The sequence below is a fragment of the Daphnia pulicaria genome, chromosome 6, assembly GCF_021234035.1.
Source record: "Daphnia pulicaria isolate SC F1-1A chromosome 6, SC_F0-13Bv2, whole genome shotgun sequence".
NCBI classification, from domain to species: Eukaryota; Metazoa; Arthropoda; class Branchiopoda; order Diplostraca; family Daphniidae; genus Daphnia; species Daphnia pulicaria.
Window position 1 is genome coordinate 6,926,049 of NC_060918.1, and position 25,969 is coordinate 6,952,017.

Below are 25,969 nucleotides of genomic sequence, written 5' to 3' on the forward strand. Positions count from 1 at the left end.
AATAAAAATAAGGAAAACTTAAGACATGTCTATGTCTGTAATTTTTTATGTCAACCATACCATTAAAACAGAATTTTTTTTAAGAAAATTATGAAAGGAAATATAAACGTTTGGACGTTTATGCTGTGAATTGAAAAGGGATAAAATTAATGTATCACAAATATAAGGAGGCAATGTAATAAAAATAAGGAAAACTTAAGACATGTCTTTGTCTGTTACATGAAAAGATTTGGACAAAGACTTGTCTTAAGTCGGAGAGGACATGTTGGGTTACCAGTCCAAATTCAATGAACAAACATTTCATTGTTTGCATCACTTTGAAGTGATTTTCTATTCATCCATTGGGACTGGGAGGGTAAATTTTCATTTTTGAATGTCAACGGCCATATCACGTAGAACGCACCTGGTCTCGTCAGCTCCCAGAAGTTAAGTTACGTCGAGTCCCGTTAGTACTTGGAAGGGTGACCGCTTGGGAATACGGGATGTCGTTGGCGATGAATAGTTTGTTTTCAATAACAAATTTCTTGAAATTTTTTTTCAATCACGATGGTTACCAGTCCAAATTCGTAGATCAAAAATTTCAATGACACAGGGATAGGTTCAATTCATCTATAGGAATGATTCTGGATGAATTCCATTGAGAGTTTTTCAAAGTTTATCGCGTTTTTTTATTCGCGATGGTTACCAGTCCAAATTCAATTAACAAACATTTCTATCACTTTGAAGTGATTTTCTATTCATCCATTGGGACTGGGAGGGTAAATTTTCATTTTTGAATGTCAACGGCCATATCACGTAGAACGCACCTGGTCTCGTCAGCTCCAAGAAGTTAAGTTACGTCGAGTCCCGTTAGTACTTGGAAGGGTGACCACTTGGGAATACGGAATGTCGTTGGCGATGAATAGTTTGTTTTCAATAACAAATTTCTTGAAATTTTTTTTCAATCACGATGGTTACCAGTCCAAATTCGTAGATCAAAAATTTCAATGACACAGGGATAGGTTCAATTCATCTATAGGAATGATTCTGGATGAATTCCATTGAGAGTTTTTCAAAGTTTATCGCGTTTTTTTATTCGCGATGGTTACCGGTCCGAATTCAATGAACAAACATTTCAATCACTTTGAAGTGATTTTCTATTCATCCATTGGGACTTGGAGGGTAAATTTTCATTTTTGAATGTCAACGGCCACATCACGTAGAACGCACCTGGTCTCGTCAGCTCCCAGAAGTTAAGTTACGTCGAGTCCCGTTAGTACTTGGAAGGGTGACCGCTTGGGAATACGGAATGTCGTTGGCGATGAATAGTTTGTTTTCAATAACAAATTTCTTGAAATTTTTTTTCAATCACGATGGTTACCAGTCCAAATTCGTAGATCAAAAATTTCAATGACACAGGGATAGGTTCAATTCATCTATAGGAATGATTCTGGATGAATTCCATTGAGAGTTTTTCAAAGTTTATCGCGTTTTTTTATTCGCGATGGTTACCAGTCCAAATTCAATGAACAAACATTTCTATCACTTTGAAGTGATTTTCTATTCATCCATTGGGACTGGGAGGGTAAATTTTCATTTTTGAATGTCAACGGCCATATCACGTAGAACGCACCTGGTCTCGTCAGCTCCCAGAAGTTAAGTTACGTCGAGTCCCGTTAGTACTTGGAAGGGTGACCGCTTGGGAATACGGGATGTCGTTGGCGATGAATAGTTTGTTTTCAATAACAAATTTCTTGAAATTTTTTTTCAATCACGATGGTTACCAGTCCAAATTCGTAGATCAAAAATTTCAATGACACAGGGATAGGTTCAATTCATCTATAGGAATGATTCTGGATGAATTCCATTGAGAGTTTTTCAAAGTTTATCGCGTTTTTTTATTCGCGATGGTTACCAGTCCAAATTCAATGAACAAACATTTCTATCACTTTGAAAAGATTTTCTATTCATCCATTGGGACTGGGAGGGTAAATTTTCATTTTTGAATGTCAACGGCCATATCACGTAGAACGCACCTGGTCTCGTCAGCTCCCAGAAGTTAAGTTACGTCGAGTCTCGTTAGTACTTGGAAGGGTGACCACTTGGGAATACGGAATGTCGTTGGCGATGAATAGTTTGTTTTCAATAACAAATTTCTTGAAATTTTTTTTCAATCACGATGGTTACCAGTCCAAATTCGTAGATCAAAAATTTCAATGACACAGGGATAGGTTCAATTCATCTATAGGAATGATTCTGGATGAATTCCATTGAGAGTTTTTCAAAGTTTATCGCGTTTTTTTATTCGCGATGGTTACCGGTCCGAATTCAATGAACAAACATTTCAATCACTTTGAAGTGATTTTCTATTCATCCATTGGGACTGGGAGGGTAAATTTTCATTTTTGAATGTCAACGGCCATATCACGTAGAACGCACCTGGTCTCGTCAGCTCCCAAAAGTTAAGTTACGTCGAGTCCCGTTAGCACTTGGAAGGGTGACCGCTTGGGAATACGGAATGTCGTTGGCGATGAATAGTTTGTTTTCAATAACAAATTTCTTGAAATTTTTTTTCAATCACGATGGTTACCAGTCCAAATTCGTAGATCAAAAATTTCAATGACACAGGGATAGGTTCAATTCATCTATAGGAATGATTCTGGATGAATTCCATTGAGAGTTTTTCAAAGTTTATCGCGTTTTTTTATTCGCGATGGTTACCAGTCCAAATTCAATGAACAAACATTTCTATCACTTTGAAGTGATTTTCTATTCATCCATTGGGACTGGGAGGGTAAATTTTCATTTTTGAATGTCAACGGCCATATCACGTAGAACGCACCTGGTCTCGTCAGCTCCCAGAAGTTAAGTTACGTCGAGTCTCGTTAGTACTTGGAAGGGTGACCACTTGGGAATACGGAATGTCGTTGGCGATGAATAGTTTGTTTTCAATAACAAATTTCTTGAAATTTTTTTTCAATCACGATGGTTACCAGTCCAAATTCGTAGATCAAAAATTTCAATGACACAGGGATAGGTTCAATTCATCTATAGGAATGATTCTGGATGAATTCCATTGAGAGTTTTTCAAAGTTTATCGCGTTTTTTTATTCGCGATGGTTACCGGTCCGAATTCAATGAACAAACATTTCAATCACTTTGAAGTGATTTTCTATTCATCCATTGGGACTGGGAGGGTAAATTTTCATTTTTGAATGTCAACGGCCACATCACGTAGAACGCACCTGGTCTCGTCAGCTCCCAGAAGTTAAGTTACGTCGAGTCCCGTTAGTACTTGGAAGGGTGACCGCTTGGGAATACGGAATGTCGTTGGCGATGAATAGTTTGTTTTCAATAACAAATTTCTTGAAATTTTTTTTCAATCACGATGGTTACCAGTCCAAATTCGTAGATCAAAAATTTCAATGACACAGGGATAGGTTCAATTCATCTATAGGAATGATTCTGGATGAATTCCATTGAGAGTTTTTCAAAGTTTATCGCGTTTTTTTATTCGCGATGGTTACCAGTCCAAATTCAATGAACAAACATTTCTATCACTTTGAAGTGATTTTCTATTCATCCATTGGGACTGGGAGGGTAAATTTTCATTTTTGAATGTCAACGGCCATATCACGTAGAACGCACCTGGTCTCGTCAGCTCCCAGAAGTTAAGTTACGTCGAGTCTCGTTAGTACTTGGAAGGGTGACCACTTGGGAATACGGAATGTCGTTGGCGATGAATAGTTTGTTTTCAATAACAAATTTCTTGAAATTTTTTTTCAATCACGATGGTTACCAGTCCAAATTCGTAGATCAAAAATTTCAATGACACAGGGATAGGTTCAATTCATCTATAGGAATGATTCTGGATGAATTCCATTGAGAGTTTTTCAAAGTTTATCGCGTTTTTTTATTCGCGATGGTTACCGGTCCGAATTCAATGAACAAACATTTCAATCACTTTGAAGTGATTTTCTATTCATCCATTGGGACTTGGAGGGTAAATTTTCATTTTTGAATGTCAACGGCCACATCACGTAGAACGCACCTGGTCTCGTCAGCTCCCAGAAGTTAAGTTACGTCGAGTCCCGTTAGTACTTGGAAGGGTGACCGCTTGGGAATACGGAATGTCGTTGGCGATGAATAGTTTGTTTTCAATAACAAATTTCTTGAAATTTTTTTTCAATCACGATGGTTACCAGTCCAAATTCGTAGATCAAAAATTTCAATGACACAGGGATAGGTTCAATTCATCTATAGGAATGATTCTGGATGAATTCCATTGAGAGTTTTTCAAAGTTTATCGCGTTTTTTTATTCGCGATGGTTACCAGTCCAAATTCAATGAACAAACATTTCTATCACTTTGAAGTGATTTTCTATTCATCCATTGGGACTGGGAGGGTAAATTTTCATTTTTGAATGTCAACGGCCATATCACGTAGAACGCACCTGGTCTCGTCAGCTCCCAGAAGTTAAGTTACGTCGAGTCCCGTTAGTACTTGGAAGGGTGACCGCTTGGGAATACGGGATGTCGTTGGCGATGAATAGTTTGTTTTCAATAACAAATTTCTTGAAATTTTTTTTCAATCACGATGGTTACCAGTCCAAATTCGTAGATCAAAAATTTCAATGACACAGGGATAGGTTCAATTCATCTATAGGAATGATTCTGGATGAATTCCATTGAGAGTTTTTCAAAGTTTATCGCGTTTTTTTATTCGCGATGGTTACCAGTCCAAATTCAATGAACAAACATTTCTATCACTTTGAAAAGATTTTCTATTCATCCATTGGGACTGGGAGGGTAAATTTTCATTTTTGAATGTCAACGGCCATATCACGTAGAACGCACCTGGTCTCGTCAGCTCCCAGAAGTTAAGTTACGTCGAGTCTCGTTAGTACTTGGAAGGGTGACCACTTGGGAATACGGAATGTCGTTGGCGATGAATAGTTTGTTTTCAATAACAAATTTCTTGAAATTTTTTTTCAATCACGATGGTTACCAGTCCAAATTCGTAGATCAAAAATTTCAATGACACAGGGATAGGTTCAATTCATCTATAGGAATGATTCTGGATGAATTCCATTGAGAGTTTTTCAAAGTTTATCGCGTTTTTTTATTCGCGATGGTTACCGGTCCGAATTCAATGAACAAACATTTCAATCACTTTGAAGTGATTTTCTATTCATCCATTGGGACTGGGAGGGTAAATTTTCATTTTTGAATGTCAACGGCCATATCACGTAGAACGCACCTGGTCTCGTCAGCTCCCAAAAGTTAAGTTACGTCGAGTCCCGTTAGCACTTGGAAGGGTGACCGCTTGGGAATACGGAATGTCGTTGGCGATGAATAGTTTGTTTTCAATAACAAATTTCTTGAAATTTTTTTTCAATCACGATGGTTACCAGTCCAAATTCGTAGATCAAAAATTTCAATGACACAGGGATAGGTTCAATTCATCTATAGGAATGATTCTGGATGAATTCCATTGAGAGTTTTTCAAAGTTTATCGCGTTTTTTTATTCGCGATGGTTACCAGTCCAAATTCAATGAACAAACATTTCTATCACTTTGAAGTGATTTTCTATTCATCCATTGGGACTGGGAGGGTAAATTTTCATTTTTGAATGTCAACGGCCATATCACGTAGAACGCACCTGGTCTCGTCAGCTCCCAGAAGTTAAGTTACGTCGAGTCTCGTTAGTACTTGGAAGGGTGACCACTTGGGAATACGGAATGTCGTTGGCGATGAATAGTTTGTTTTCAATAACAAATTTCTTGAAATTTTTTTTCAATCACGATGGTTACCAGTCCAAATTCGTAGATCAAAAATTTCAATGACACAGGGATAGGTTCAATTCATCTATAGGAATGATTCTGGATGAATTCCATTGAGAGTTTTTCAAAGTTTATCGCGTTTTTTTATTCGCGATGGTTACCGGTCCGAATTCAATGAACAAACATTTCAATCACTTTGAAGTGATTTTCTATTCATCCATTGGGACTGGGAGGGTAAATTTTCATTTTTGAATGTCAACGGCCACATCACGTAGAACGCACCTGGTCTCGTCAGCTCCCAGAAGTTAAGTTACGTCGAGTCCCGTTAGTACTTGGAAGGGTGACCGCTTGGGAATACGGAATGTCGTTGGCGATGAATAGTTTGTTTTCAATAACAAATTTCTTGAAATTTTTTTTCAATCACGATGGTTACCAGTCCAAATTCGTAGATCAAAAATTTCAATGACACAGGGATAGGTTCAATTCATCTATAGGAATGATTCTGGATGAATTCCATTGAGAGTTTTTCAAAGTTTATCGCGTTTTTTTATTCGCGATGGTTACCAGTCCAAATTCAATGAACAAACATTTCTATCACTTTGAAGTGATTTTCTATTCATCCATTGGGACTGGGAGGGTAAATTTTCATTTTTGAATGTCAACGGCCATATCACGTAGAACGCACCTGGTCTCGTCAGCTCCCAGAAGTTAAGTTACGTCGAGTCTCGTTAGTACTTGGAAGGGTGACCACTTGGGAATACGGAATGTCGTTGGCGATGAATAGTTTGTTTTCAATAACAAATTTCTTGAAATTTTTTTTCAATCACGATGGTTACCAGTCCAAATTCGTAGATCAAAAATTTCAATGACACAGGGATAGGTTCAATTCATCTATAGGAATGATTCTGGATGAATTCCATTGAGAGTTTTTCAAAGTTTATCGCGTTTTTTTATTCGCGATGGTTACCGGTCCGAATTCAATGAACAAACATTTCAATCACTTTGAAGTGATTTTCTATTCATCCATTGGGACTTGGAGGGTAAATTTTCATTTTTGAATGTCAACGGCCACATCACGTAGAACGCACCTGGTCTCGTCAGCTCCCAGAAGTTAAGTTACGTCGAGTCCCGTTAGTACTTGGAAGGGTGACCGCTTGGGAATACGGGATGTCGTTGGCGATGAATAGTTTGTTTTCAATAACAAATTTCTTGAAATTTTTTTTCAATCACGATGGTTACCAGTCCAAATTCGTAGATCAAAAATTTCAATGACACAGGGATAGGTTCAATTCATCTATAGGAATGATTCTGGATGAATTCCATTGAGAGTTTTTCAAAGTTTATCGCGTTTTTTTATTCGCGATGGTTACCAGTCCAAATTCAATGAACAAACATTTCTATCACTTTGAAGTGATTTTCTATTCATCCATTGGGACTGGGAGGGTAAATTTTCATTTTTGAATGTCAACGGCCATATCACGTAGAACGCACCTGGTCTCGTCAGCTCCCAAAAGTTAAGTTACGTCGAGTCCCGTTAGCACTTGGAAGGGTGACCGCTTGGGAATACGGAATGTCGTTGGCGATGAATAGTTTGTTTTCAATAACAAATTTCTTGAAATTTTTTTTCAATCACGATGGTTACCAGTCCAAATTCGTAGATCAAAAATTTCAATGACACAGGGATAGGTTCAATTCATCTATAGGAATGATTCTGGATGAATTCCATTGAGAGTTTTTCAAAGTTTATCGCGTTTTTTTATTCGCGATGGTTACCAGTCCAAATTCAATGAACAAACATTTCTATCACTTTTAAGTGATTTTCTATTCATCCATTGGGACTGGGAGGGTAAATTTTCATTTTTGAATGTCAACGGCCATATCACGTAGAACGCACCTGGTCTCGTCAGCTCCCAAAAGTTAAGTTACGTCGAGTCCCGTTGGCACTTGGAAGGGTGACCGCTTGGGAATACGGAATGTCGTTGGCGATGAATAGTTTGTTTTCAATAACAAATTTCTTGAAATTTTTTTTCAATCACGATGGTTACCAGTCCAAATTCGTAGATCAAAAATTTCAATGACACAGGGATAGGTTCAATTCATCTATAGGAATGATTCTGGATGAATTCCATTGAGAGTTTTTCAAAGTTTATCGCGTTTTTTTATTCGCGATGGTTACCAGTCCAAATTCAATGAACAAACATTTCTATCACTTTGAAGTGATTTTCTATTCATCCATTGGGACTGGGAGGGTAAATTTTCATTTTTGAATGTCAACGGCCATATCACGTAGAACGCACCTGGTCTCGTCAGCTCCCAGAAGTTAAGTTACGTCGAGTCCCGTTAGTACTTGGAAGGGTGACCGCTTGGGAATACGGGATGTCGTTGGCGATGAATAGTTTGTTTTCAATAACAAATTTCTTGAAATTTTTTTTCAATCACGATGGTTACCAGTCCAAATTCGTAGATCAAAAATTTCAATGACACAGGGATAGGTTCAATTCATCTATAGGAATGATTCTGGATGAATTCCATTGAGAGTTTTTCAAAGTTTATCGCGTTTTTTTATTCGCGATGGTTACCAGTCCAAATTCAATGAACAAACATTTCTATCACTTTGAAAAGATTTTCTATTCATCCATTGGGACTGGGAGGGTAAATTTTCATTTTTGAATGTCAACGGCCATATCACGTAGAACGCACCTGGTCTCGTCAGCTCCCAGAAGTTAAGTTACGTCGAGTCTCGTTAGTACTTGGAAGGGTGACCACTTGGGAATACGGAATGTCGTTGGCGATGAATAGTTTGTTTTCAATAACAAATTTCTTGAAATTTTTTTTCAATCACGATGGTTACCAGTCCAAATTCGTAGATCAAAAATTTCAATGACACAGGGATAGGTTCAATTCATCTATAGGAATGATTCTGGATGAATTCCATTGAGAGTTTTTCAAAGTTTATCGCGTTTTTTTATTCGCGATGGTTACCGGTCCGAATTCAATGAACAAACATTTCAATCACTTTGAAGTGATTTTCTATTCATCCATTGGGACTGGGAGGGTAAATTTTCATTTTTGAATGTCAACGGCCATATCACGTAGAACGCACCTGGTCTCGTCAGCTCCCAAAAGTTAAGTTACGTCGAGTCCCGTTAGCACTTGGAAGGGTGACCGCTTGGGAATACGGAATGTCGTTGGCGATGAATAGTTTGTTTTCAATAACAAATTTCTTGAAATTTTTTTTCAATCACGATGGTTACCAGTCCAAATTCGTAGATCAAAAATTTCAATGACACAGGGATAGGTTCAATTCATCTATAGGAATGATTCTGGATGAATTCCATTGAGAGTTTTTCAAAGTTTATCGCGTTTTTTTATTCGCGATGGTTACCAGTCCAAATTCAATGAACAAACATTTCTATCACTTTGAAGTGATTTTCTATTCATCCATTGGGACTGGGAGGGTAAATTTTCATTTTTGAATGTCAACGGCCATATCACGTAGAACGCACCTGGTCTCGTCAGCTCCCAGAAGTTAAGTTACGTCGAGTCTCGTTAGTACTTGGAAGGGTGACCACTTGGGAATACGGAATGTCGTTGGCGATGAATAGTTTGTTTTCAATAACAAATTTCTTGAAATTTTTTTTCAATCACGATGGTTACCAGTCCAAATTCGTAGATCAAAAATTTCAATGACACAGGGATAGGTTCAATTCATCTATAGGAATGATTCTGGATGAATTCCATTGAGAGTTTTTCAAAGTTTATCGCGTTTTTTTATTCGCGATGGTTACCGGTCCGAATTCAATGAACAAACATTTCAATCACTTTGAAGTGATTTTCTATTCATCCATTGGGACTGGGAGGGTAAATTTTCATTTTTGAATGTCAACGGCCACATCACGTAGAACGCACCTGGTCTCGTCAGCTCCCAGAAGTTAAGTTACGTCGAGTCCCGTTAGTACTTGGAAGGGTGACCGCTTGGGAATACGGAATGTCGTTGGCGATGAATAGTTTGTTTTCAATAACAAATTTCTTGAAATTTTTTTTCAATCACGATGGTTACCAGTCCAAATTCGTAGATCAAAAATTTCAATGACACAGGGATAGGTTCAATTCATCTATAGGAATGATTCTGGATGAATTCCATTGAGAGTTTTTCAAAGTTTATCGCGTTTTTTTATTCGCGATGGTTACCAGTCCAAATTCAATGAACAAACATTTCTATCACTTTGAAGTGATTTTCTATTCATCCATTGGGACTGGGAGGGTAAATTTTCATTTTTGAATGTCAACGGCCATATCACGTAGAACGCACCTGGTCTCGTCAGCTCCCAGAAGTTAAGTTACGTCGAGTCTCGTTAGTACTTGGAAGGGTGACCACTTGGGAATACGGAATGTCGTTGGCGATGAATAGTTTGTTTTCAATAACAAATTTCTTGAAATTTTTTTTCAATCACGATGGTTACCAGTCCAAATTCGTAGATCAAAAATTTCAATGACACAGGGATAGGTTCAATTCATCTATAGGAATGATTCTGGATGAATTCCATTGAGAGTTTTTCAAAGTTTATCGCGTTTTTTTATTCGCGATGGTTACCGGTCCGAATTCAATGAACAAACATTTCAATCACTTTGAAGTGATTTTCTATTCATCCATTGGGACTTGGAGGGTAAATTTTCATTTTTGAATGTCAACGGCCACATCACGTAGAACGCACCTGGTCTCGTCAGCTCCCAGAAGTTAAGTTACGTCGAGTCCCGTTAGTACTTGGAAGGGTGACCGCTTGGGAATACGGGATGTCGTTGGCGATGAATAGTTTGTTTTCAATAACAAATTTCTTGAAATTTTTTTTCAATCACGATGGTTACCAGTCCAAATTCGTAGATCAAAAATTTCAATGACACAGGGATAGGTTCAATTCATCTATAGGAATGATTCTGGATGAATTCCATTGAGAGTTTTTCAAAGTTTATCGCGTTTTTTTATTCGCGATGGTTACCAGTCCAAATTCAATGAACAAACATTTCTATCACTTTGAAGTGATTTTCTATTCATCCATTGGGACTGGGAGGGTAAATTTTCATTTTTGAATGTCAACGGCCATATCACGTAGAACGCACCTGGTCTCGTCAGCTCCCAAAAGTTAAGTTACGTCGAGTCCCGTTAGCACTTGGAAGGGTGACCGCTTGGGAATACGGAATGTCGTTGGCGATGAATAGTTTGTTTTCAATAACAAATTTCTTGAAATTTTTTTTCAATCACGATGGTTACCAGTCCAAATTCGTAGATCAAAAATTTCAATGACACAGGGATAGGTTCAATTCATCTATAGGAATGATTCTGGATGAATTCCATTGAGAGTTTTTCAAAGTTTATCGCGTTTTTTTATTCGCGATGGTTACCAGTCCAAATTCAATGAACAAACATTTCTATCACTTTTAAGTGATTTTCTATTCATCCATTGGGACTGGGAGGGTAAATTTTCATTTTTGAATGTCAACGGCCATATCACGTAGAACGCACCTGGTCTCGTCAGCTCCCAAAAGTTAAGTTACGTCGAGTCCCGTTGGCACTTGGAAGGGTGACCGCTTGGGAATACGGAATGTCGTTGGCGATGAATAGTTTGTTTTCAATAACAAATTTCTTGAAATTTTTTTTCAATCACGATGGTTACCAGTCCAAATTCGTAGATCAAAAATTTCAATGACACAGGGATAGGTTCAATTCATCTATAGGAATGATTCTGGATGAATTCCATTGAGAGTTTTTCAAAGTTTATCGCGTTTTTTTATTCGCGATGGTTACCAGTCCAAATTCAATGAACAAACATTTCTATCACTTTGAAGTGATTTTCTATTCATCCATTGGGACTGGGAGGGTAAATTTTCATTTTTGAATGTCAACGGCCATATCACGTAGAACGCACCTGGTCTCGTCAGCTCCCAAAAGTTAAGTTACGTCGAGTCCCGTTAGCACTTGGAAGGGTGACCGCTTGGGAATACGGAATGTCGTTGGCGATGAATAGTTTGTTTTCAATAACAAATTTCTTGAAATTTTTTTTCAATCACGATGGTTACCAGTCCAAATTCGTAGATCAAAAATTTCAATGACACAGGGATAGGTTCAATTCATCTATAGGAATGATTCTGGATGAATTCCATTGAGAGTTTTTCAAAGTTTATCGCGTTTTTTTATTCGCGATGGTTACCAGTCCAAATTCAATGAACAAACATTTCTATCACTTTTAAGTGATTTTCTATTCATCCATTGGGACTGGGAGGGTAAATTTTCATTTTTGAATGTCAACGGCCATATCACGTAGAACGCACCTGGTCTCGTCAGCTCCCAAAAGTTAAGTTACGTCGAGTCCCGTTGGCACTTGGAAGGGTGACCGCTTGGGAATACGGAATGTCGTTGGCGATGAATAGTTTGTTTTCAATAACAAATTTCTTGAAATTTTTTTTCAATCACGATGGTTACCAGTCCAAATTCGTAGATCAAAAATTTCAATGACACAGGGATAGGTTCAATTCATCTATAGGAATGATTCTGGATGAATTCCATTGAGAGTTTTTCAAAGTTTATCGCGTTTTTTTATTCGCGATGGTTACCAGTCCAAATTCAATGAACAAACATTTCTATCACTTTGAAGTGATTTTCTATTCATCCATTGGGACTGGGAGGGTAAATTTTCATTTTTGAATGTCAACGGCCATATCACGTAGAACGCACCTGGTCTCGTCAGCTCCCAGAAGTTAAGTTACGTCGAGTCTCGTTAGTACTTGGAAGGGTGACCACTTGGGAATACGGAATGTCGTTGGCGATGAATAGTTTGTTTTCAATAACAAATTTCTTGAAATTTTTTTTCAATCACGATGGTTACCAGTCCAAATTCGTAGATCAAAAATTTCAATGACACAGGGATAGGTTCAATTCATCTATAGGAATGATTCTGGATGAATTCCATTGAGAGTTTTTCAAAGTTTATCGCGTTTTTTTATTCGCGATGGTTACCGGTCCGAATTCAATGAACAAACATTTCAATCACTTTGAAGTGATTTTCTATTCATCCATTGGGACTGGGAGGGTAAATTTTCATTTTTGAATGTCAACGGCCACATCACGTAGAACGCACCTGGTCTCGTCAGCTCCCAGAAGTTAAGTTACGTCGAGTCCCGTTAGTACTTGGAAGGGTGACCGCTTGGGAATACGGGATGTCGTTGGCGATGAATAGTTTGTTTTCAATAACAAATTTCTTGAAATTTTTTTTCAATCACGATGGTTACCAGTCCAAATTCGTAGATCAAAAATTTCAATGACACAGGGATAGGTTCAATTCATCTATAGGAATGATTCTGGATGAATTCCATTGAGAGTTTTTCAAAGTTTATCGCGTTTTTTTATTCGCGATGGTTACCAGTCCAAATTCAATGAACAAACATTTCTATCACTTTGAAGTGATTTTCTATTCATCCATTGGGACTGGGAGGGTAAATTTTCATTTTTGAATGTCAACGGCCATGTCACGTAGAACGCACCTGGTCTCGTCAGCTCCCAGAAGTTAAGTTACGTCGAGTCCCGTTAGTACTTGGAAGGGTGACCGCTTGGGAATACGGAATGTCGTTGGCGATGAATAGTTTGTTTTCAATAACAAATTTCTTGAAATTTTTTTTCAATCACGATGGTTACCAGTCCAAATTCGTCGATCAAAAATTTCAATGACACAGGGATAGGTTCAATTCATCTATAGGAATGATTCTGGATGAATTCCATTGAGAGTTTTTCAAAGTTTATCGCGTTTTTTTATTCGCGATGGTTACCAGTCCGAATTCAATGAACAAACATTTCATTCACTTTGAAGTGATTTTCTATTCATCCATTGGGTGTGGGAGGGTAAATTTTCATTTTTGAATGTCAACGGCCATATCACGTAGAACGCACCTGGTCTCGTCAGCTCCCAGAAGTTAAGTTACGTCGAGTCCCGTTAGTACTTGGAAATGTGACCGCTTGGGAATACGGAATGTCGTTGGCGATGAATAGTTTGTTTTCAATAACAAATTTCTTGAAATTTTTTTTCAATCACGATGGTTACCAGTCCAAATTCGTAGATCAAAAATTTCAATGACACAGGGATAGGTTCAATTCATCTATAGGAATGATTCTGGATGAATTCCATTGAGAGTTTTTCAAAGTTTATCGCGTTTTTTTATTCGCGATGGTTACCAGTCCAAATTCAATGAACAAACATTTCAATCACTTTGAAGTGATTTTCTATTCATCCATTGGGACTGGGAGGGTAAATTTTCATTTTTGAATGTCAACGGCCATATCACGTAGAACGCACCTGGTCTCGTCAGCTCCCAGAAGTTAAGTTACGTCGAGTCTCGTTAGTACTTGGAAGGGTGACCACTTGGGAATACGGAATGTCGTTGGCGATGAATAGTTTGTTTTCAATAACAAATTTCTTGAAATTTTTTTTCAATCACGATGGTTACCAGTCCAAATTCGTAGATCAAAAATTTCAATGACACAGGGATAGGTTCAATTCATCTATAGGAATGATTCTGGATGAATTCCATTGAGAGTTTTTCAAAGTTTATCGCGTTTTTTTATTCGCGATGGTTACCGGTCCGAATTCAATGAACAAACATTTCAATCACTTTGAAGTGATTTTCTATTCATCCATTGGGACTGGGAGGGTAAATTTTCATTTTTGAATGTCAACGGCCACATCACGTAGAACGCACCTGGTCTCGTCAGCTCCCAGAAGTTAAGTTACGTCGAGTCCCGTTAGTACTTGGAAGGGTGACCGCTTGGGAATACGGGATGTCGTTGGCGATGAATAGTTTGTTTTCAATAACAAATTTCTTGAAATTTTTTTTCAATCACGATGGTTACCAGTCCAAATTCGTAGATCAAAAATTTCAATGACACAGGGATAGGTTCAATTCATCTATAGGAATGATTCTGGATGAATTCCATTGAGAGTTTTTCAAAGTTTATCGCGTTTTTTTATTCGCGATGGTTACCGGTCCGAATTCAATGAACAAACATTTCAATCACTTTGAAGTGATTTTCTATTCATCCATTGGGACTTGGAGGGTAAATTTTCATTTTTGAATGTCAACGGCCACATCACGTAGAACGCACCTGGTCTCGTCAGCTCCCAGAAGTTAAGTTACGTCGAGTCCCGTTAGTACTTGGAAGGGTGACCGCTTGGGAATACGGAATGTCGTTGGCGATGAATAGTTTGTTTTCAATAACAAATTTCTTGAAATTTTTTTTCAATCACGATGGTTACCAGTCCAAATTCGTAGATCAAAAATTTCAATGACACAGGGATAGGTTCAATTCATCTATAGGAATGATTCTGGATGAATTCCATTGAGAGTTTTTCAAAGTTTATCGCGTTTTTTTATTCGCGATGGTTACCAGTCCAAATTCAATGAACAAACATTTCTATCACTTTGAAGTGATTTTCTATTCATCCATTGGGACTGGGAGGGTAAATTTTCATTTTTGAATGTCAACGGCCATATCACGTAGAACGCACCTGGTCTCGTCAGCTCCCAAAAGTTAAGTTACGTCGAGTCCCGTTAGCACTTGGAAGGGTGACCGCTTGGGAATACGGAATGTCGTTGGCGATGAATAGTTTGTTTTCAATAACAAATTTCTTGAAATTTTTTTTCAATCACGATGGTTACCAGTCCAAATTCGTAGATCAAAAATTTCAATGACACAGGGATAGGTTCAATTCATCTATAGGAATGATTCTGGATGAATTCCATTGAGAGTTTTTCAAAGTTTATCGCGTTTTTTTATTCGCGATGGTTACCAGTCCAAATTCAATGAACAAACATTTCTATCACTTTGAAGTGATTTTCTATTCATCCATTGGGACTGGGAGGGTAAATTTTCATTTTTGAATGTCAACGGCCATATCACGTAGAACGCACCTGGTCTCGTCAGCTCCCAAAAGTTAAGTTACGTCGAGTCCCGTTAGCACTTGGAAGGGTGACCCCTTGGGAATACGGAATGTCGTTGGCGATGAATAGTTTGTTTTCAATAACAAATTTCTTGAAATTTTTTTTCAATCACGATGGTTACCAGTCCAAATTCGTAGATCAAAAATTTCAATGACACAGGGATAGGTTCAATTCATCTATAGGAATGATTCTGGATGAATTCCATTGAGAGTTTTTCAAAGTTTATCGCGTTTTTTTATTCGCGATGGTTACCAGTCCAAATTCAATGAACAAACATTTCTATCACTTTGAAGTGATTTTCTATTCATCCATTGGGACTGGGAGGGTAAATTTTCATTTTTGAATGTCAACGGCCATATCACGTAGAACGCACCTGGTCTCGTCAGCTCCCAGAAGTTAAGTTACGTCGAGTCTCGTTAGTACTTGGAAGGGTGACCACTTGGGAATACGGAATGTCGTTGGCGATGAATAGTTTGTTTTCAATAACAAATTTCTTGAAATTTTTTTTCAATCACGATGGTTACCAGTCCAAATTCGTAGATCAAAAATTTCAATGACACAGGGATAGGTTCATTTCATCTATAGGAATGATTCTGGATGAATTCCATTGAGAGTTTTTCAAAGTTTATCGCGTTTTTTTATTCGCGATGGTTACCGGTCCGGATTCAATGAACAAACATTTCAATCACTTTGAAGTGATTTTCTATTCATCCATTGGGACTGGGAGGGTAAATTTTCATTTTTGAATGTCAACGGCCACATCACGTAGAACGCACCTGGTCTCGTCAGCTCCCAGAAGTTAAGTTACGTCGAGTCCCGTTAGTACTTGGAAGGGTGACCGCTTGGGAATACGGGATGTCGTTGGCGATGAATAGTTTGTTTTCAATAACAAATTTCTTGAAATTTTTTTTCAATCACGATGGTTACCAGTCCAAATTCGTAGATCAAAAATTTCAATGACACAGGGATAGGTTCAATTCATCTATAGGAATGATTCTGGATGAATTCCATTGAGAGTTTTTCAAAGTTTATCGCGTTTTTTTATTCGCGATGGTTACCAGTCCAAATTCAATGAACAAACATTTCTATCACTTTGAAGTGATTTTCTATTCATCCATTGGGACTGGGAGGGTAAATTTTCATTTTTGAATGTCAACGGCCATATCACGTAGAACGCACCTGGTCTCGTCAGCTCCCAGAAGTTAAGTTACGTCGAGTCTCGTTAGTACTTGGAAGGGTGACCACTTGGGAATACGGAATGTCGTTGGCGATGAATAGTTTGTTTTCAATAACAAATTTCTTGAAATTTTTTTTCAATCACGATGGTTACCAGTCCAAATTCGTAGATCAAAAATTTCAATGACACAGGGATAGGTTCATTTCATCTATAGGAATGATTCTGGATGAATTCCATTGAGAGTTTTTCAAAGTTTATCGCGTTTTTTTATTCGCGATGGTTACCGGTCCGGATTCAATGAACAAACATTTCAATCACTTTGAAGTGATTTTCTATTCATCCATTGGGACTGGGAGGGTAAATTTTCATTTTTGAATGTCAACGGCCACATCACGTAGAACGCACCTGGTCTCGTCAGCTCCCAGAAGTTAAGTTACGTCGAGTCCCGTTAGTACTTGGAAGGGTGACCGCTTGGGAATACGGGATGTCGTTGGCGATGAATAGTTTGTTTTCAATAACAAATTTCTTGAAATTTTTTTTCAATCACGATGGTTACCAGTCCAAATTCGTAGATCAAAAATTTCAATGACACAGGGATAGGTTCAATTCATCTATAGGAATGATTCTGGATGAATTCCATTGAGAGTTTTTCAAAGTTTATCGCGTTTTTTTATTCGCGATGGTTACCAGTCCAAATTCAATGAACAAACATTTCTATCACTTTGAAGTGATTTTCTATTCATCCATTGGGACTGGGAGGGTAAATTTTCATTTTTGAATGTCAACGGCCATATCACGTAGAACGCACCTGGTCTCGTCAGCTCCCAGAAGTTAAGTTACGTCGAGTCTCGTTAGTACTTGGAAGGGTGACCACTTGGGAATACGGAATGTCGTTGGCGATGAATAGTTTGTTTTCAATAACAAATTTCTTGAAATTTTTTTTCAATCACGATGGTTACCAGTCCAAATTCGTAGATCAAAAATTTCAATGACACAGGGATAGGTTCATTTCATCTATAGGAATGATTCTGGATGAATTCCATTGAGAGTTTTTCAAAGTTTATCGCGTTTTTTTATTCGCGATGGTTACCGGTCCGAATTCAATGAACAAACATTTCAATCACTTTGAAGTGATTTTCTATTCATCCATTGGGACTGGGAGGGTAAATTTTCATTTTTGAATGTCAACGGCCACATCACGTAGAACGCACCTGGTCTCGTCAGCTCCCAGAAGTTAAGTTACGTCGAGTCCCGTTAGTACTTGGAAGGGTGACCGCTTGGGAATACGGAATGTCGTTGGCGATGAATAGTTTGTTTTCAATAACAAATTTCTTGAAATTTTTTTTCAATCACGATGGTTACCAGTCCAAATTCGTAGATCAAAAATTTCAATGACACAGGGATAGGTTCAATTCATCTATAGGAATGATTCTGGATGAATTCCATTGAGAGTTTTTCAAAGTTTATCGCGTTTTTTTATTCGCGATGGTTACCAGTCCAAATTCAATGAACAAACATTTCTATCACTTTGAAGTGATTTTCTATTCATCCATTGGGACTGGGAGGGTAAATTTTCATTTTTGAATGTCAACGGCCATATCACGTAGAACGCACCTGGTCTCGTCAGCTCCCAGAAGTTAAGTTACGTCGAGTCTCGTTAGTACTTGGAAGGGTGACCACTTGGGAATACGGAATGTCGTTGGCGATGAATAGTTTGTTTTCAATAACAAATTTCTTGAAATTTTTTTTCAATCACGATGGTTACCAGTCCAAATTCGTAGATCAAAAATTTCAATGACACAGGGATAGGTTCAATTCATCTATAGGAATGATTCTGGATGAATTCCATTGAGAGTTTTTCAAAGTTTATCGCGTTTTTTTATTCGCGATGGTTACCGGTCCGAATTCAATGAACAAACATTTCAATCACTTTGAAGTGATTTTCTATTCATCCATTGGGACTGGGAGGGTAAATTTTCATTTTTGAATGTCAACGGCCACATCACGTAGAACGCACCTGGTCTCGTCAGCTCCCAGAAGTTAAGTTACGTCGAGTCCCGTTAGTACTTGGAAGGGTGACCGCTTGGGAATACGGGATGTCGTTGGCGATGAATAGTTTGTTTTCAATAACAAATTTCTTGAAATTTTTTTTCAATCACGATGGTTACCAGTCCAAATTCGTAGATCAAAAATTTCAATGACACAGGGATAGGTTCAATTCATCTATAGGAATGATTCTGGATGAATTCCATTGAGAGTTTTTCAAAGTTTATCGCGTTTTTTTATTCGCGATGGTTACCAGTCCAAATTCAATGAACAAACATTTCTATCACTTTGAAGTGATTTTCTATTCATCCATTGGGACTGGGAGGGTAAATTTTCATTTTTGAATGTCAACGGCCATATCACGTAGAACGCACCTGGTCTCGTCAGCTCCCAGAAGTTAAGTTACGTCGAGTCTCGTTAGTACTTGGAAGGGTGACCACTTGGGAATACGGAATGTCGTTGGCGATGAATAGTTTGTTTTCAATAACAAATTTCTTGAAATTTTTTTTCAATCACGATGGTTACCAGTCCAAATTCGTAGATCAAAAATTTCAATGACACAGGGATAGGTTCATTTCATCTATAGGAATGATTCTGGATGAATTCCATTGAGAGTTTTTCAAAGTTTATCGCGTTTTTTTATTCGCGATGGTTACCGGTCCGAATTCAATGAACAAACATTTCAATCACTTTGAAGTGATTTTCTATTCATCCATTGGGACTGGGAGGGTAAATTTTCATTTTTGAATGTCAACGGCCACATCACGTAGAACGCACCTGGTCTCGTCAGCTCCCAGAAGTTAAGTTACGTCGAGTCCCGTTAGTACTTGGAAGGGTGACCGCTTGGGAATACGGAATGTCGTTGGCGATGAATAGTTTGTTTTCAATAACAAATTTCTTGAAATTTTTTTTCAATCACGATGGTTACCAGTCCAAATTCGTAGATCAAAAATTTCAATGACACAGGGATAGGTTCAATTCATCTATAGGAATGATTCTGGATGAATTCCATTGAGAGTTTTTCAAAGTTTATCGCGTTTTTTTATTCGCGATGGTTACCAGTCCAAATTCAATGAACAAACATTTCTATCACTTTGAAGTGATTTTCTATTCATCCATTGGGACTGGGAGGGTAAATTTTCATTTTTGAATGTCAACGGCCATATCACGTAGAACGCACCTGGTCTCGTCAGCTCCCAGAAGTTAAGTTACGTCGAGTCTCGTTAGTACTTGGAAGGGTGACCACTTGGGAATACGGAATGTCGTTGGCGATGAATAGTTTGTTTTCAATAACAAATTTCTTGAAATTTTTTTTCAATCACGATGGTTACCAGTCCAAATTCGTAGATCAAAAATTTCAATGACACAGGGATAGGTTCAATTCATCTATAGGAATGATTCTGGATGAATTCCATTGAGAGTTTTTCAAAGTTTATCGCGTTTTTTTATTCGCGATGGTTACCGGTCCGAATTCAATGAACAAACATTTCAATCACTTTGAAGTGATTTTCTATTCATCCATTGGGACTGGGAGGGTAAATTTTCATTTTTGAATGTCAACGGCCACATCACGTAGAACGCACCTGGTCTCGTCAGCTCCCAGAAGTTAAGTTACGTCGAGTCCCGTTAGTACTTGGAAGGGTGACCGCTTGGGAATACGGGATGTCGTTGGCGATGAATAGTTTGTTTTCAATAACAAATTTCTTGAAATTTTTTTTCAATCACGATGGTTACCAGTCCAAATTCGTAGATCAAAAATTTCAATGACACAGGGATAGGTTCAATTCATCTATAGGAATGATTCTGGATGAATTCCATTGAGAGTTTTTCAAAGTTTATCGCGTTTTTTTATTCGCGATGGTTACCAGTCCAAATTCAATGAACAAACATTTCTATCACTTTGAAGTGATTTTCTATTCATCCATTGGGACTGGGAGGGTAAATTTTCATTTTTGAATGTCAACGGCCATATCACGTAGAACGCACCTGGTCTCGTCAGCTCCCAGAAGTTAAGTTACGTCGAGTCCCGTTAGTACTTGGAAGGGTGACCGCTTGGGAATACGGAATGTCGTTGGCGATGAATAGTTTGTTTTCAATAACAAATTTCTTGAAATTTTTTTTCAATCACGATGGTTACCAGTCCAAATTCGTAGATCAAAAATTTCAATGACACAGGGATAGGTTCAATTCATCTATAGGAATGATTCTGGATGAATTCCATTGAGAGTTTTTCAAAGTTTATCGCGTTTTTTTATTCGCGATGATTACCAGTCCGAATTCAATGAACAAACATTTCAATCACTTTGAAGTAATTTTCTATTTATCCATTGGGACTGGGAGGGTAAATTTTCATTTTTGAATGTCAACGGCCATATCACGTAGAACGCACCTGATCTCGTTAGCTCCCAGAAGTTAAGTTACGTCGAGTCCCGTTAGTACTTGGAAGGGTGACCGCTTGGGAATACGGGATGTCGTTGGCGATGAATAGTTTGTTTTCAATAACAAATTTCTTGAAATTTTTTTTCAATCACGATGGTTACCAGTCCAAATTCGTAGATCAAAAATTTCAATGACACAGGGATAGGTTCAATTCATCTATAGGAATGATTCTGGATGAATTCCATTGAGAGTTTTTCAAAGTTTATCGCGTTTTTTTATTCGCGATGGTTACCAGTCCAAATTCAATGAACAAACATTTCTATCACTTTTAAGTGATTTTCTATTCATCCATTGGGACTGGGAGGGTAAATTTTCATTTTTGAATGTCAACGGCCATATCACGTAGAACGCACCTGGTCTCGTCAGCTCCCAAAAGTTAAGTTACGTCGAGTCCCGTTAGCACTTGGAAGGGTGACCGCTTGGGAATACGGAATGTCGTTGGCGATGAATAGTTTGTTTTCAATAACAAATTTCTTGAAATTTTTTTTCAATCACGATGGTTACCAGTCCAAATTCGTAGATCAAAAATTTCAATGACACAGGGATAGGTTCAATTCATCTATAGGAATGATTCTGGATGAATTCCATTGAGAGTTTTTCAAAGTTTATCGCGTTTTTTTATTCGCGATGGTTACCAGTCCAAATTCAATGAACAAACATTTCTATCACTTTGAAGTGATTTTCTATTCATCCATTGGGACTGGGAGGGTAAATTTTCATTTTTGAATGTCAACGGCCATATCACGTAGAACGCACCTGGTCTCGTCAGCTCCCAGAAGTTAAGTTACGTCGAGTCTCGTTAGTACTTGGAAGGGTGACCACTTGGGAATACGGAATGTCGTTGGCGATGAATAGTTTGTTTTCAATAACAAATTTCTTGAAATTTTTTTTCAATCACGATGGTTACCAGTCCAAATTCGTAGATCAAAAATTTCAATGACACAGGGATAGGTTCAATTCATCAATAGGAATGATTCTGGATGAATTCCATTGAGAGTTTTTCAAAGTTTATCGCGTTTTTTTATTCGCGATGGTTACCGGTCCGAATTCAATTAACAAACATTTCAATCACTTTGAAGTGATTTTCTATTCATCCATTGGGACTGGGAGGGTAAATTTTCATTTTTGAATGTCAACGGCCACATCACGTAGAACGCACCTGGTCTCGTCAGCTCCCAGAAGTTAAGTTACGTCGAGTCCCGTTAGTACTTGGAAGGGTGACCGCTTGGGAATACGGAATGTCGTTGGCGATGAATAGTTTGTTTTCAATAACAAATTTCTTTAAATTTTTTTTCAATCACGATGGTTACCAGTCCAAATTCGTAGATCAAAAATTTCAATGACACAGGGATAGGTTCAATTCATCTATAGGAATGATTCTGGATGAATTCCATTGAGAGTTTTTCAAAGTTTATCGCGTTTTTTTATTCGCGATGGTTACCAGTCCAAATTCAATGAACAAACATTTCTATCACTTTGAAGTGATTTTCTATTCATCCATTGGGACTGGGAGGGTAAATTTTCATTTTTGAATGTCAACGGCCATATCACGTAGAACGCACCTGGTCTCGTCAGCTCCCAGAAGTTAAGTTACGTCGAGTCCCGTTAGCACTTGGAAGGGTGACCGCTTGGGAATACGGAATGTCGTTGGCGATGAATAGTTTGTTTTCAATAACAAATTTCTTGAAATTTTTTTTCAATCACGATGGTTACCAGTCCAAATTCGTAGATCAAAAATTTCAATGACACAGGGATAGGTTCAATTCATCTATAGGAATGATTCTGGATGAATTCCATTGAGAGTTTTTCAAAGTTTATCGCGTTTTTTTATTCGCGATGATTACCAGTCCGAATTCAATGAACAAACATTTCAATCACTTTGAAGTAATTTTCTATTCATCCATTGGGACTGGGAGGGTAAATTTTCAATTTTAAATGTCAACGGCCATATCACGTAGAACGCACCTGGTCTCGTCAGCTCCCAGAAGTTAAGTTACGTCGAGTCCCGTTAGTACTTGGAAGGGTGACCGCTTGGGAATACGGGATGTCGTTGGCGATGAATAGTTTGTTTTCAATAACAAATTTCTTGAAATTTTTTTTCAATCACGATGGTTACCAGTCCAAATTCGTAGATCAAAAATTTCAATGACACAGGGATAGGTTCAATTCATCTATAGGAATGATTCTGGATGAATTCCATTGAGAGTTTTTCAAAGTTTATCGCGTTTTTTTATTCGCGATGGTTACCAGTCCAAATTCAATGAACAAACATTTCTATCACTTTGAAGTGATTTTCTATTCATCCATTGGGACTGGGAGGGTAAATTTTCATTTTTGAATGTCAACGGCCATATCACGTAGAACGCACCTGGTCTCGTCAGCTCCCAGAAGTTAAGTTACGTCGAGTCCCGTTAGTACTTGGAAGGGTGACCGCTTGGGAATACGGGATGTCGTTGGCGATGAATAGTTTGTTTTCAATAACAAATTTCTTGAAATTTTTTTTCAATCACGATGGTTACCAGTCCAAATTCGTAGATCAAAAATTTCAATGACACAGGGATAGGTTCAATTCATCTATAGGAATGATTCTGGATGAATTCCATTGAGAGTTTTTCAAAGTTTATCGCGTTTTTTTATTCGCGATGGTTACCAGTCCAAATTCAATGAACAAACATTTCTATCACTTTGAAGTGATTTTCTATTCATCCATTGGGACTGGGAGGGTAAATTTTCATTTTTGAATGTCAACGGCCATATCACGTAGAACGCACCTGGTCTCGTCAGCTCCCAGAAGTTAAGTTACGTCGAGTCCCGTTAGCACTTGGAAGGGTGACCGCTTGGGAATACTGAATGTCGTTGGCGATGAATAGTTTGTTTTCAATAACAAATTTCTTGAAATTTTTTTTCAATCACGATGGTTACCAGTCCAAATTCGTAGATCAAAAATTTCAATGACACATGGATAGGTTCAATTCATCTATAGGAATGATTCTGGATGAATTCCAATGAGAGTTTTTCAAAGTTTATCGCGTTTTTTTATTCGCGATGATTACCAGTCCGAATTCAATGAACAAACATTTCAATCACTTTGAAGTAATTTTCTATTTATCCATTGGGACTGGGAGGGTAAATTTTCATTTTTGAATGTCAACGGCCATATCACGTAGAACGCACCTGATCTCGTCAGCTCCCAGAAGTTAAGTTACGTCGAGTCCCGTTAGTACTTGGAAGGGTGACCGCTTGGGAATACGGAATGTCGTTGGCGATGAATAGTTTGTTTTCAATAACAAATTTCTTGAAATTTTTTTTCAATCACGATGGTTACCAGTCCAAATTCGTAGATCAAAAATTTCAATGACACAGGGATAGGTTCAATTCATCTATAGGAATGATTCTGGATGAATTCCATTGAGAGTTTTTCAAAGTTTATCGCGTTTTTTTATTCGCGATGGTTACCAGTCCGAATTCAATGAACAAACATTTCAATCACTTTGAAGTGATTTTCTATTCATCCATTGGGACTGGGAGGGTAAATTTTCATTTTTGAATGTCAACGGCCACATCACGTAGAACGCACCTGGTCTCGTCACCTCTCAGAAGTTAAGTTACGTCGAGTCCCGTTAGTACTTGGAAGGGTGACCGCTTGGGAATATGGAATGTCGTTGGCGATGAATAGTTTGTTTTCAATAACAAATTTCTTGAAATTTTTTTTCAATCACGATGGTTACCAGTCCAAATTCGTAGATCAAAAATTTCAATGACACAGGGATAGGTTCAATTCATCTATAGGAATGATTCTGGATGAATTCCATTGAGAGTTTTTCAAAGTTTATCGCGTTTTTTTATTCGCGATGGTTACCAGTCCAAATTCAATGAACAAACATTTCTATCACTTTGAAGTGATTTTCTATTCATCCATTGGGACTGGGAGGGTAAATTTTCATTTTTGAATGTCAACGGCCATATCACGTAGAACGCACCTGGTCTCGTCAGCTCCCAGAAGTTAAGTTACGTCGAGTCCCGTTGGCACTTGGAAGGGTGACCGCTTGGGAATACTGAATGTCGTTGGCGATGAATAGTTTGTTTTCAATAACAAATTTCTTGAAATTTTTTTTCAATCACGATGGTTACCAGTCCAAATTCGTAGATCAAAAATTTCAATGACACATGGATAGGTTCAATTCATCTATAGGAATGATTCTGGATGAATTCCAATGAGAGTTTTTCAAAGTTTATCGCGTTTTTTTATTCACGATGATTACCAGTCCGAATTCAATGAACAAACATTTCAATCACTTTGAAGTAATTTTCTATTTATCCATTGGGACTGGGAGGGTAAATTTTCATTTTTGAATGTCAACGGCCATATCACGTAGAACGCACCTGATCTCGTCAGCTCCCAGAAGTTAAGTTACGTCGGGTCCCGTTAGTACTTGGAAGGGTGACCGCTTGGGAATACGGAATGTCGTTGGCGATGAATAGTTTGTTTTCAATAACAAATTTCTTGAAATTTTTTTTCAATCACGATGGTTACCAGTCCAAATTCGTAGATCAAAAATT

The 25,969-nt window shown here is 37.9% G+C and overlaps 64 pseudogenes; all 64 read left to right on the forward strand.

Annotated features, from left to right (window-relative positions):
- Nucleotides 1-375: 375 nt before the first annotated feature.
- LOC124346393 lies at nucleotides 376-494 on the forward strand (annotated as a pseudogene).
- A 284-nt stretch (nucleotides 495-778) lies between these two features.
- On the forward strand, nucleotides 779-897 carry LOC124345841 (annotated as a pseudogene).
- Nucleotides 898-1,181: 284 nt separating this feature from the next.
- LOC124345588 lies at nucleotides 1,182-1,300 on the forward strand (annotated as a pseudogene).
- Nucleotides 1,301-1,584: 284 nt separating this feature from the next.
- On the forward strand, nucleotides 1,585-1,703 carry LOC124346394 (annotated as a pseudogene).
- Nucleotides 1,704-1,987: 284 nt separating this feature from the next.
- LOC124344768 lies at nucleotides 1,988-2,106 on the forward strand (annotated as a pseudogene).
- A 284-nt stretch (nucleotides 2,107-2,390) lies between these two features.
- Nucleotides 2,391-2,509, forward strand: LOC124345953 (annotated as a pseudogene).
- Nucleotides 2,510-2,793: 284 nt separating this feature from the next.
- On the forward strand, nucleotides 2,794-2,912 carry LOC124344769 (annotated as a pseudogene).
- Nucleotides 2,913-3,196: 284 nt separating this feature from the next.
- On the forward strand, nucleotides 3,197-3,315 carry LOC124345589 (annotated as a pseudogene).
- Nucleotides 3,316-3,599: 284 nt separating this feature from the next.
- On the forward strand, nucleotides 3,600-3,718 carry LOC124344770 (annotated as a pseudogene).
- Nucleotides 3,719-4,002: 284 nt separating this feature from the next.
- LOC124345590 lies at nucleotides 4,003-4,121 on the forward strand (annotated as a pseudogene).
- A 284-nt stretch (nucleotides 4,122-4,405) lies between these two features.
- On the forward strand, nucleotides 4,406-4,524 carry LOC124346395 (annotated as a pseudogene).
- Nucleotides 4,525-4,808: 284 nt separating this feature from the next.
- LOC124344771 lies at nucleotides 4,809-4,927 on the forward strand (annotated as a pseudogene).
- Nucleotides 4,928-5,211: 284 nt separating this feature from the next.
- On the forward strand, nucleotides 5,212-5,330 carry LOC124345954 (annotated as a pseudogene).
- Nucleotides 5,331-5,614: 284 nt separating this feature from the next.
- Nucleotides 5,615-5,733, forward strand: LOC124344772 (annotated as a pseudogene).
- A 284-nt stretch (nucleotides 5,734-6,017) lies between these two features.
- Nucleotides 6,018-6,136, forward strand: LOC124345592 (annotated as a pseudogene).
- Nucleotides 6,137-6,420: 284 nt separating this feature from the next.
- On the forward strand, nucleotides 6,421-6,539 carry LOC124344773 (annotated as a pseudogene).
- Nucleotides 6,540-6,823: 284 nt separating this feature from the next.
- Nucleotides 6,824-6,942, forward strand: LOC124344713 (annotated as a pseudogene).
- A 284-nt stretch (nucleotides 6,943-7,226) lies between these two features.
- On the forward strand, nucleotides 7,227-7,345 carry LOC124345955 (annotated as a pseudogene).
- A 284-nt stretch (nucleotides 7,346-7,629) lies between these two features.
- Nucleotides 7,630-7,748, forward strand: LOC124346130 (annotated as a pseudogene).
- A 284-nt stretch (nucleotides 7,749-8,032) lies between these two features.
- On the forward strand, nucleotides 8,033-8,151 carry LOC124346396 (annotated as a pseudogene).
- Nucleotides 8,152-8,435: 284 nt separating this feature from the next.
- Nucleotides 8,436-8,554, forward strand: LOC124344774 (annotated as a pseudogene).
- Nucleotides 8,555-8,838: 284 nt separating this feature from the next.
- On the forward strand, nucleotides 8,839-8,957 carry LOC124345956 (annotated as a pseudogene).
- A 284-nt stretch (nucleotides 8,958-9,241) lies between these two features.
- LOC124344775 lies at nucleotides 9,242-9,360 on the forward strand (annotated as a pseudogene).
- Nucleotides 9,361-9,644: 284 nt separating this feature from the next.
- LOC124345593 lies at nucleotides 9,645-9,763 on the forward strand (annotated as a pseudogene).
- A 284-nt stretch (nucleotides 9,764-10,047) lies between these two features.
- LOC124344777 lies at nucleotides 10,048-10,166 on the forward strand (annotated as a pseudogene).
- A 284-nt stretch (nucleotides 10,167-10,450) lies between these two features.
- Nucleotides 10,451-10,569, forward strand: LOC124344715 (annotated as a pseudogene).
- Nucleotides 10,570-10,853: 284 nt separating this feature from the next.
- On the forward strand, nucleotides 10,854-10,972 carry LOC124345957 (annotated as a pseudogene).
- A 284-nt stretch (nucleotides 10,973-11,256) lies between these two features.
- LOC124346131 lies at nucleotides 11,257-11,375 on the forward strand (annotated as a pseudogene).
- Nucleotides 11,376-11,659: 284 nt separating this feature from the next.
- Nucleotides 11,660-11,778, forward strand: LOC124345959 (annotated as a pseudogene).
- Nucleotides 11,779-12,062: 284 nt separating this feature from the next.
- LOC124346132 lies at nucleotides 12,063-12,181 on the forward strand (annotated as a pseudogene).
- A 284-nt stretch (nucleotides 12,182-12,465) lies between these two features.
- Nucleotides 12,466-12,584, forward strand: LOC124344778 (annotated as a pseudogene).
- Nucleotides 12,585-12,868: 284 nt separating this feature from the next.
- On the forward strand, nucleotides 12,869-12,987 carry LOC124344716 (annotated as a pseudogene).
- A 284-nt stretch (nucleotides 12,988-13,271) lies between these two features.
- Nucleotides 13,272-13,390, forward strand: LOC124345563 (annotated as a pseudogene).
- Nucleotides 13,391-13,674: 284 nt separating this feature from the next.
- LOC124346010 lies at nucleotides 13,675-13,793 on the forward strand (annotated as a pseudogene).
- A 284-nt stretch (nucleotides 13,794-14,077) lies between these two features.
- LOC124344780 lies at nucleotides 14,078-14,196 on the forward strand (annotated as a pseudogene).
- Nucleotides 14,197-14,480: 284 nt separating this feature from the next.
- LOC124344717 lies at nucleotides 14,481-14,599 on the forward strand (annotated as a pseudogene).
- A 284-nt stretch (nucleotides 14,600-14,883) lies between these two features.
- Nucleotides 14,884-15,002, forward strand: LOC124345594 (annotated as a pseudogene).
- A 284-nt stretch (nucleotides 15,003-15,286) lies between these two features.
- Nucleotides 15,287-15,405, forward strand: LOC124345960 (annotated as a pseudogene).
- A 284-nt stretch (nucleotides 15,406-15,689) lies between these two features.
- LOC124345968 lies at nucleotides 15,690-15,808 on the forward strand (annotated as a pseudogene).
- Nucleotides 15,809-16,092: 284 nt separating this feature from the next.
- LOC124344781 lies at nucleotides 16,093-16,211 on the forward strand (annotated as a pseudogene).
- A 284-nt stretch (nucleotides 16,212-16,495) lies between these two features.
- On the forward strand, nucleotides 16,496-16,614 carry LOC124344718 (annotated as a pseudogene).
- A 284-nt stretch (nucleotides 16,615-16,898) lies between these two features.
- LOC124344782 lies at nucleotides 16,899-17,017 on the forward strand (annotated as a pseudogene).
- Nucleotides 17,018-17,301: 284 nt separating this feature from the next.
- Nucleotides 17,302-17,420, forward strand: LOC124344719 (annotated as a pseudogene).
- Nucleotides 17,421-17,704: 284 nt separating this feature from the next.
- On the forward strand, nucleotides 17,705-17,823 carry LOC124344783 (annotated as a pseudogene).
- A 284-nt stretch (nucleotides 17,824-18,107) lies between these two features.
- Nucleotides 18,108-18,226, forward strand: LOC124345595 (annotated as a pseudogene).
- A 284-nt stretch (nucleotides 18,227-18,510) lies between these two features.
- On the forward strand, nucleotides 18,511-18,629 carry LOC124344784 (annotated as a pseudogene).
- Nucleotides 18,630-18,913: 284 nt separating this feature from the next.
- LOC124344720 lies at nucleotides 18,914-19,032 on the forward strand (annotated as a pseudogene).
- A 284-nt stretch (nucleotides 19,033-19,316) lies between these two features.
- LOC124344785 lies at nucleotides 19,317-19,435 on the forward strand (annotated as a pseudogene).
- Nucleotides 19,436-19,719: 284 nt separating this feature from the next.
- On the forward strand, nucleotides 19,720-19,838 carry LOC124345596 (annotated as a pseudogene).
- A 284-nt stretch (nucleotides 19,839-20,122) lies between these two features.
- LOC124344786 lies at nucleotides 20,123-20,241 on the forward strand (annotated as a pseudogene).
- Nucleotides 20,242-20,525: 284 nt separating this feature from the next.
- Nucleotides 20,526-20,644, forward strand: LOC124344721 (annotated as a pseudogene).
- Nucleotides 20,645-20,928: 284 nt separating this feature from the next.
- LOC124344979 lies at nucleotides 20,929-21,047 on the forward strand (annotated as a pseudogene).
- Nucleotides 21,048-21,331: 284 nt separating this feature from the next.
- On the forward strand, nucleotides 21,332-21,450 carry LOC124345266 (annotated as a pseudogene).
- Nucleotides 21,451-21,734: 284 nt separating this feature from the next.
- Nucleotides 21,735-21,853, forward strand: LOC124345961 (annotated as a pseudogene).
- Nucleotides 21,854-22,137: 284 nt separating this feature from the next.
- LOC124344787 lies at nucleotides 22,138-22,256 on the forward strand (annotated as a pseudogene).
- Nucleotides 22,257-22,540: 284 nt separating this feature from the next.
- LOC124345598 lies at nucleotides 22,541-22,659 on the forward strand (annotated as a pseudogene).
- A 284-nt stretch (nucleotides 22,660-22,943) lies between these two features.
- LOC124345846 lies at nucleotides 22,944-23,062 on the forward strand (annotated as a pseudogene).
- A 284-nt stretch (nucleotides 23,063-23,346) lies between these two features.
- Nucleotides 23,347-23,465, forward strand: LOC124346397 (annotated as a pseudogene).
- A 284-nt stretch (nucleotides 23,466-23,749) lies between these two features.
- LOC124346398 lies at nucleotides 23,750-23,868 on the forward strand (annotated as a pseudogene).
- A 284-nt stretch (nucleotides 23,869-24,152) lies between these two features.
- On the forward strand, nucleotides 24,153-24,271 carry LOC124346008 (annotated as a pseudogene).
- Nucleotides 24,272-24,555: 284 nt separating this feature from the next.
- On the forward strand, nucleotides 24,556-24,674 carry LOC124345775 (annotated as a pseudogene).
- A 284-nt stretch (nucleotides 24,675-24,958) lies between these two features.
- LOC124346176 lies at nucleotides 24,959-25,077 on the forward strand (annotated as a pseudogene).
- A 284-nt stretch (nucleotides 25,078-25,361) lies between these two features.
- Nucleotides 25,362-25,480, forward strand: LOC124346143 (annotated as a pseudogene).
- A 284-nt stretch (nucleotides 25,481-25,764) lies between these two features.
- On the forward strand, nucleotides 25,765-25,883 carry LOC124345831 (annotated as a pseudogene).
- The last annotated feature ends 86 nt before the right edge of the window (nucleotides 25,884-25,969 follow it).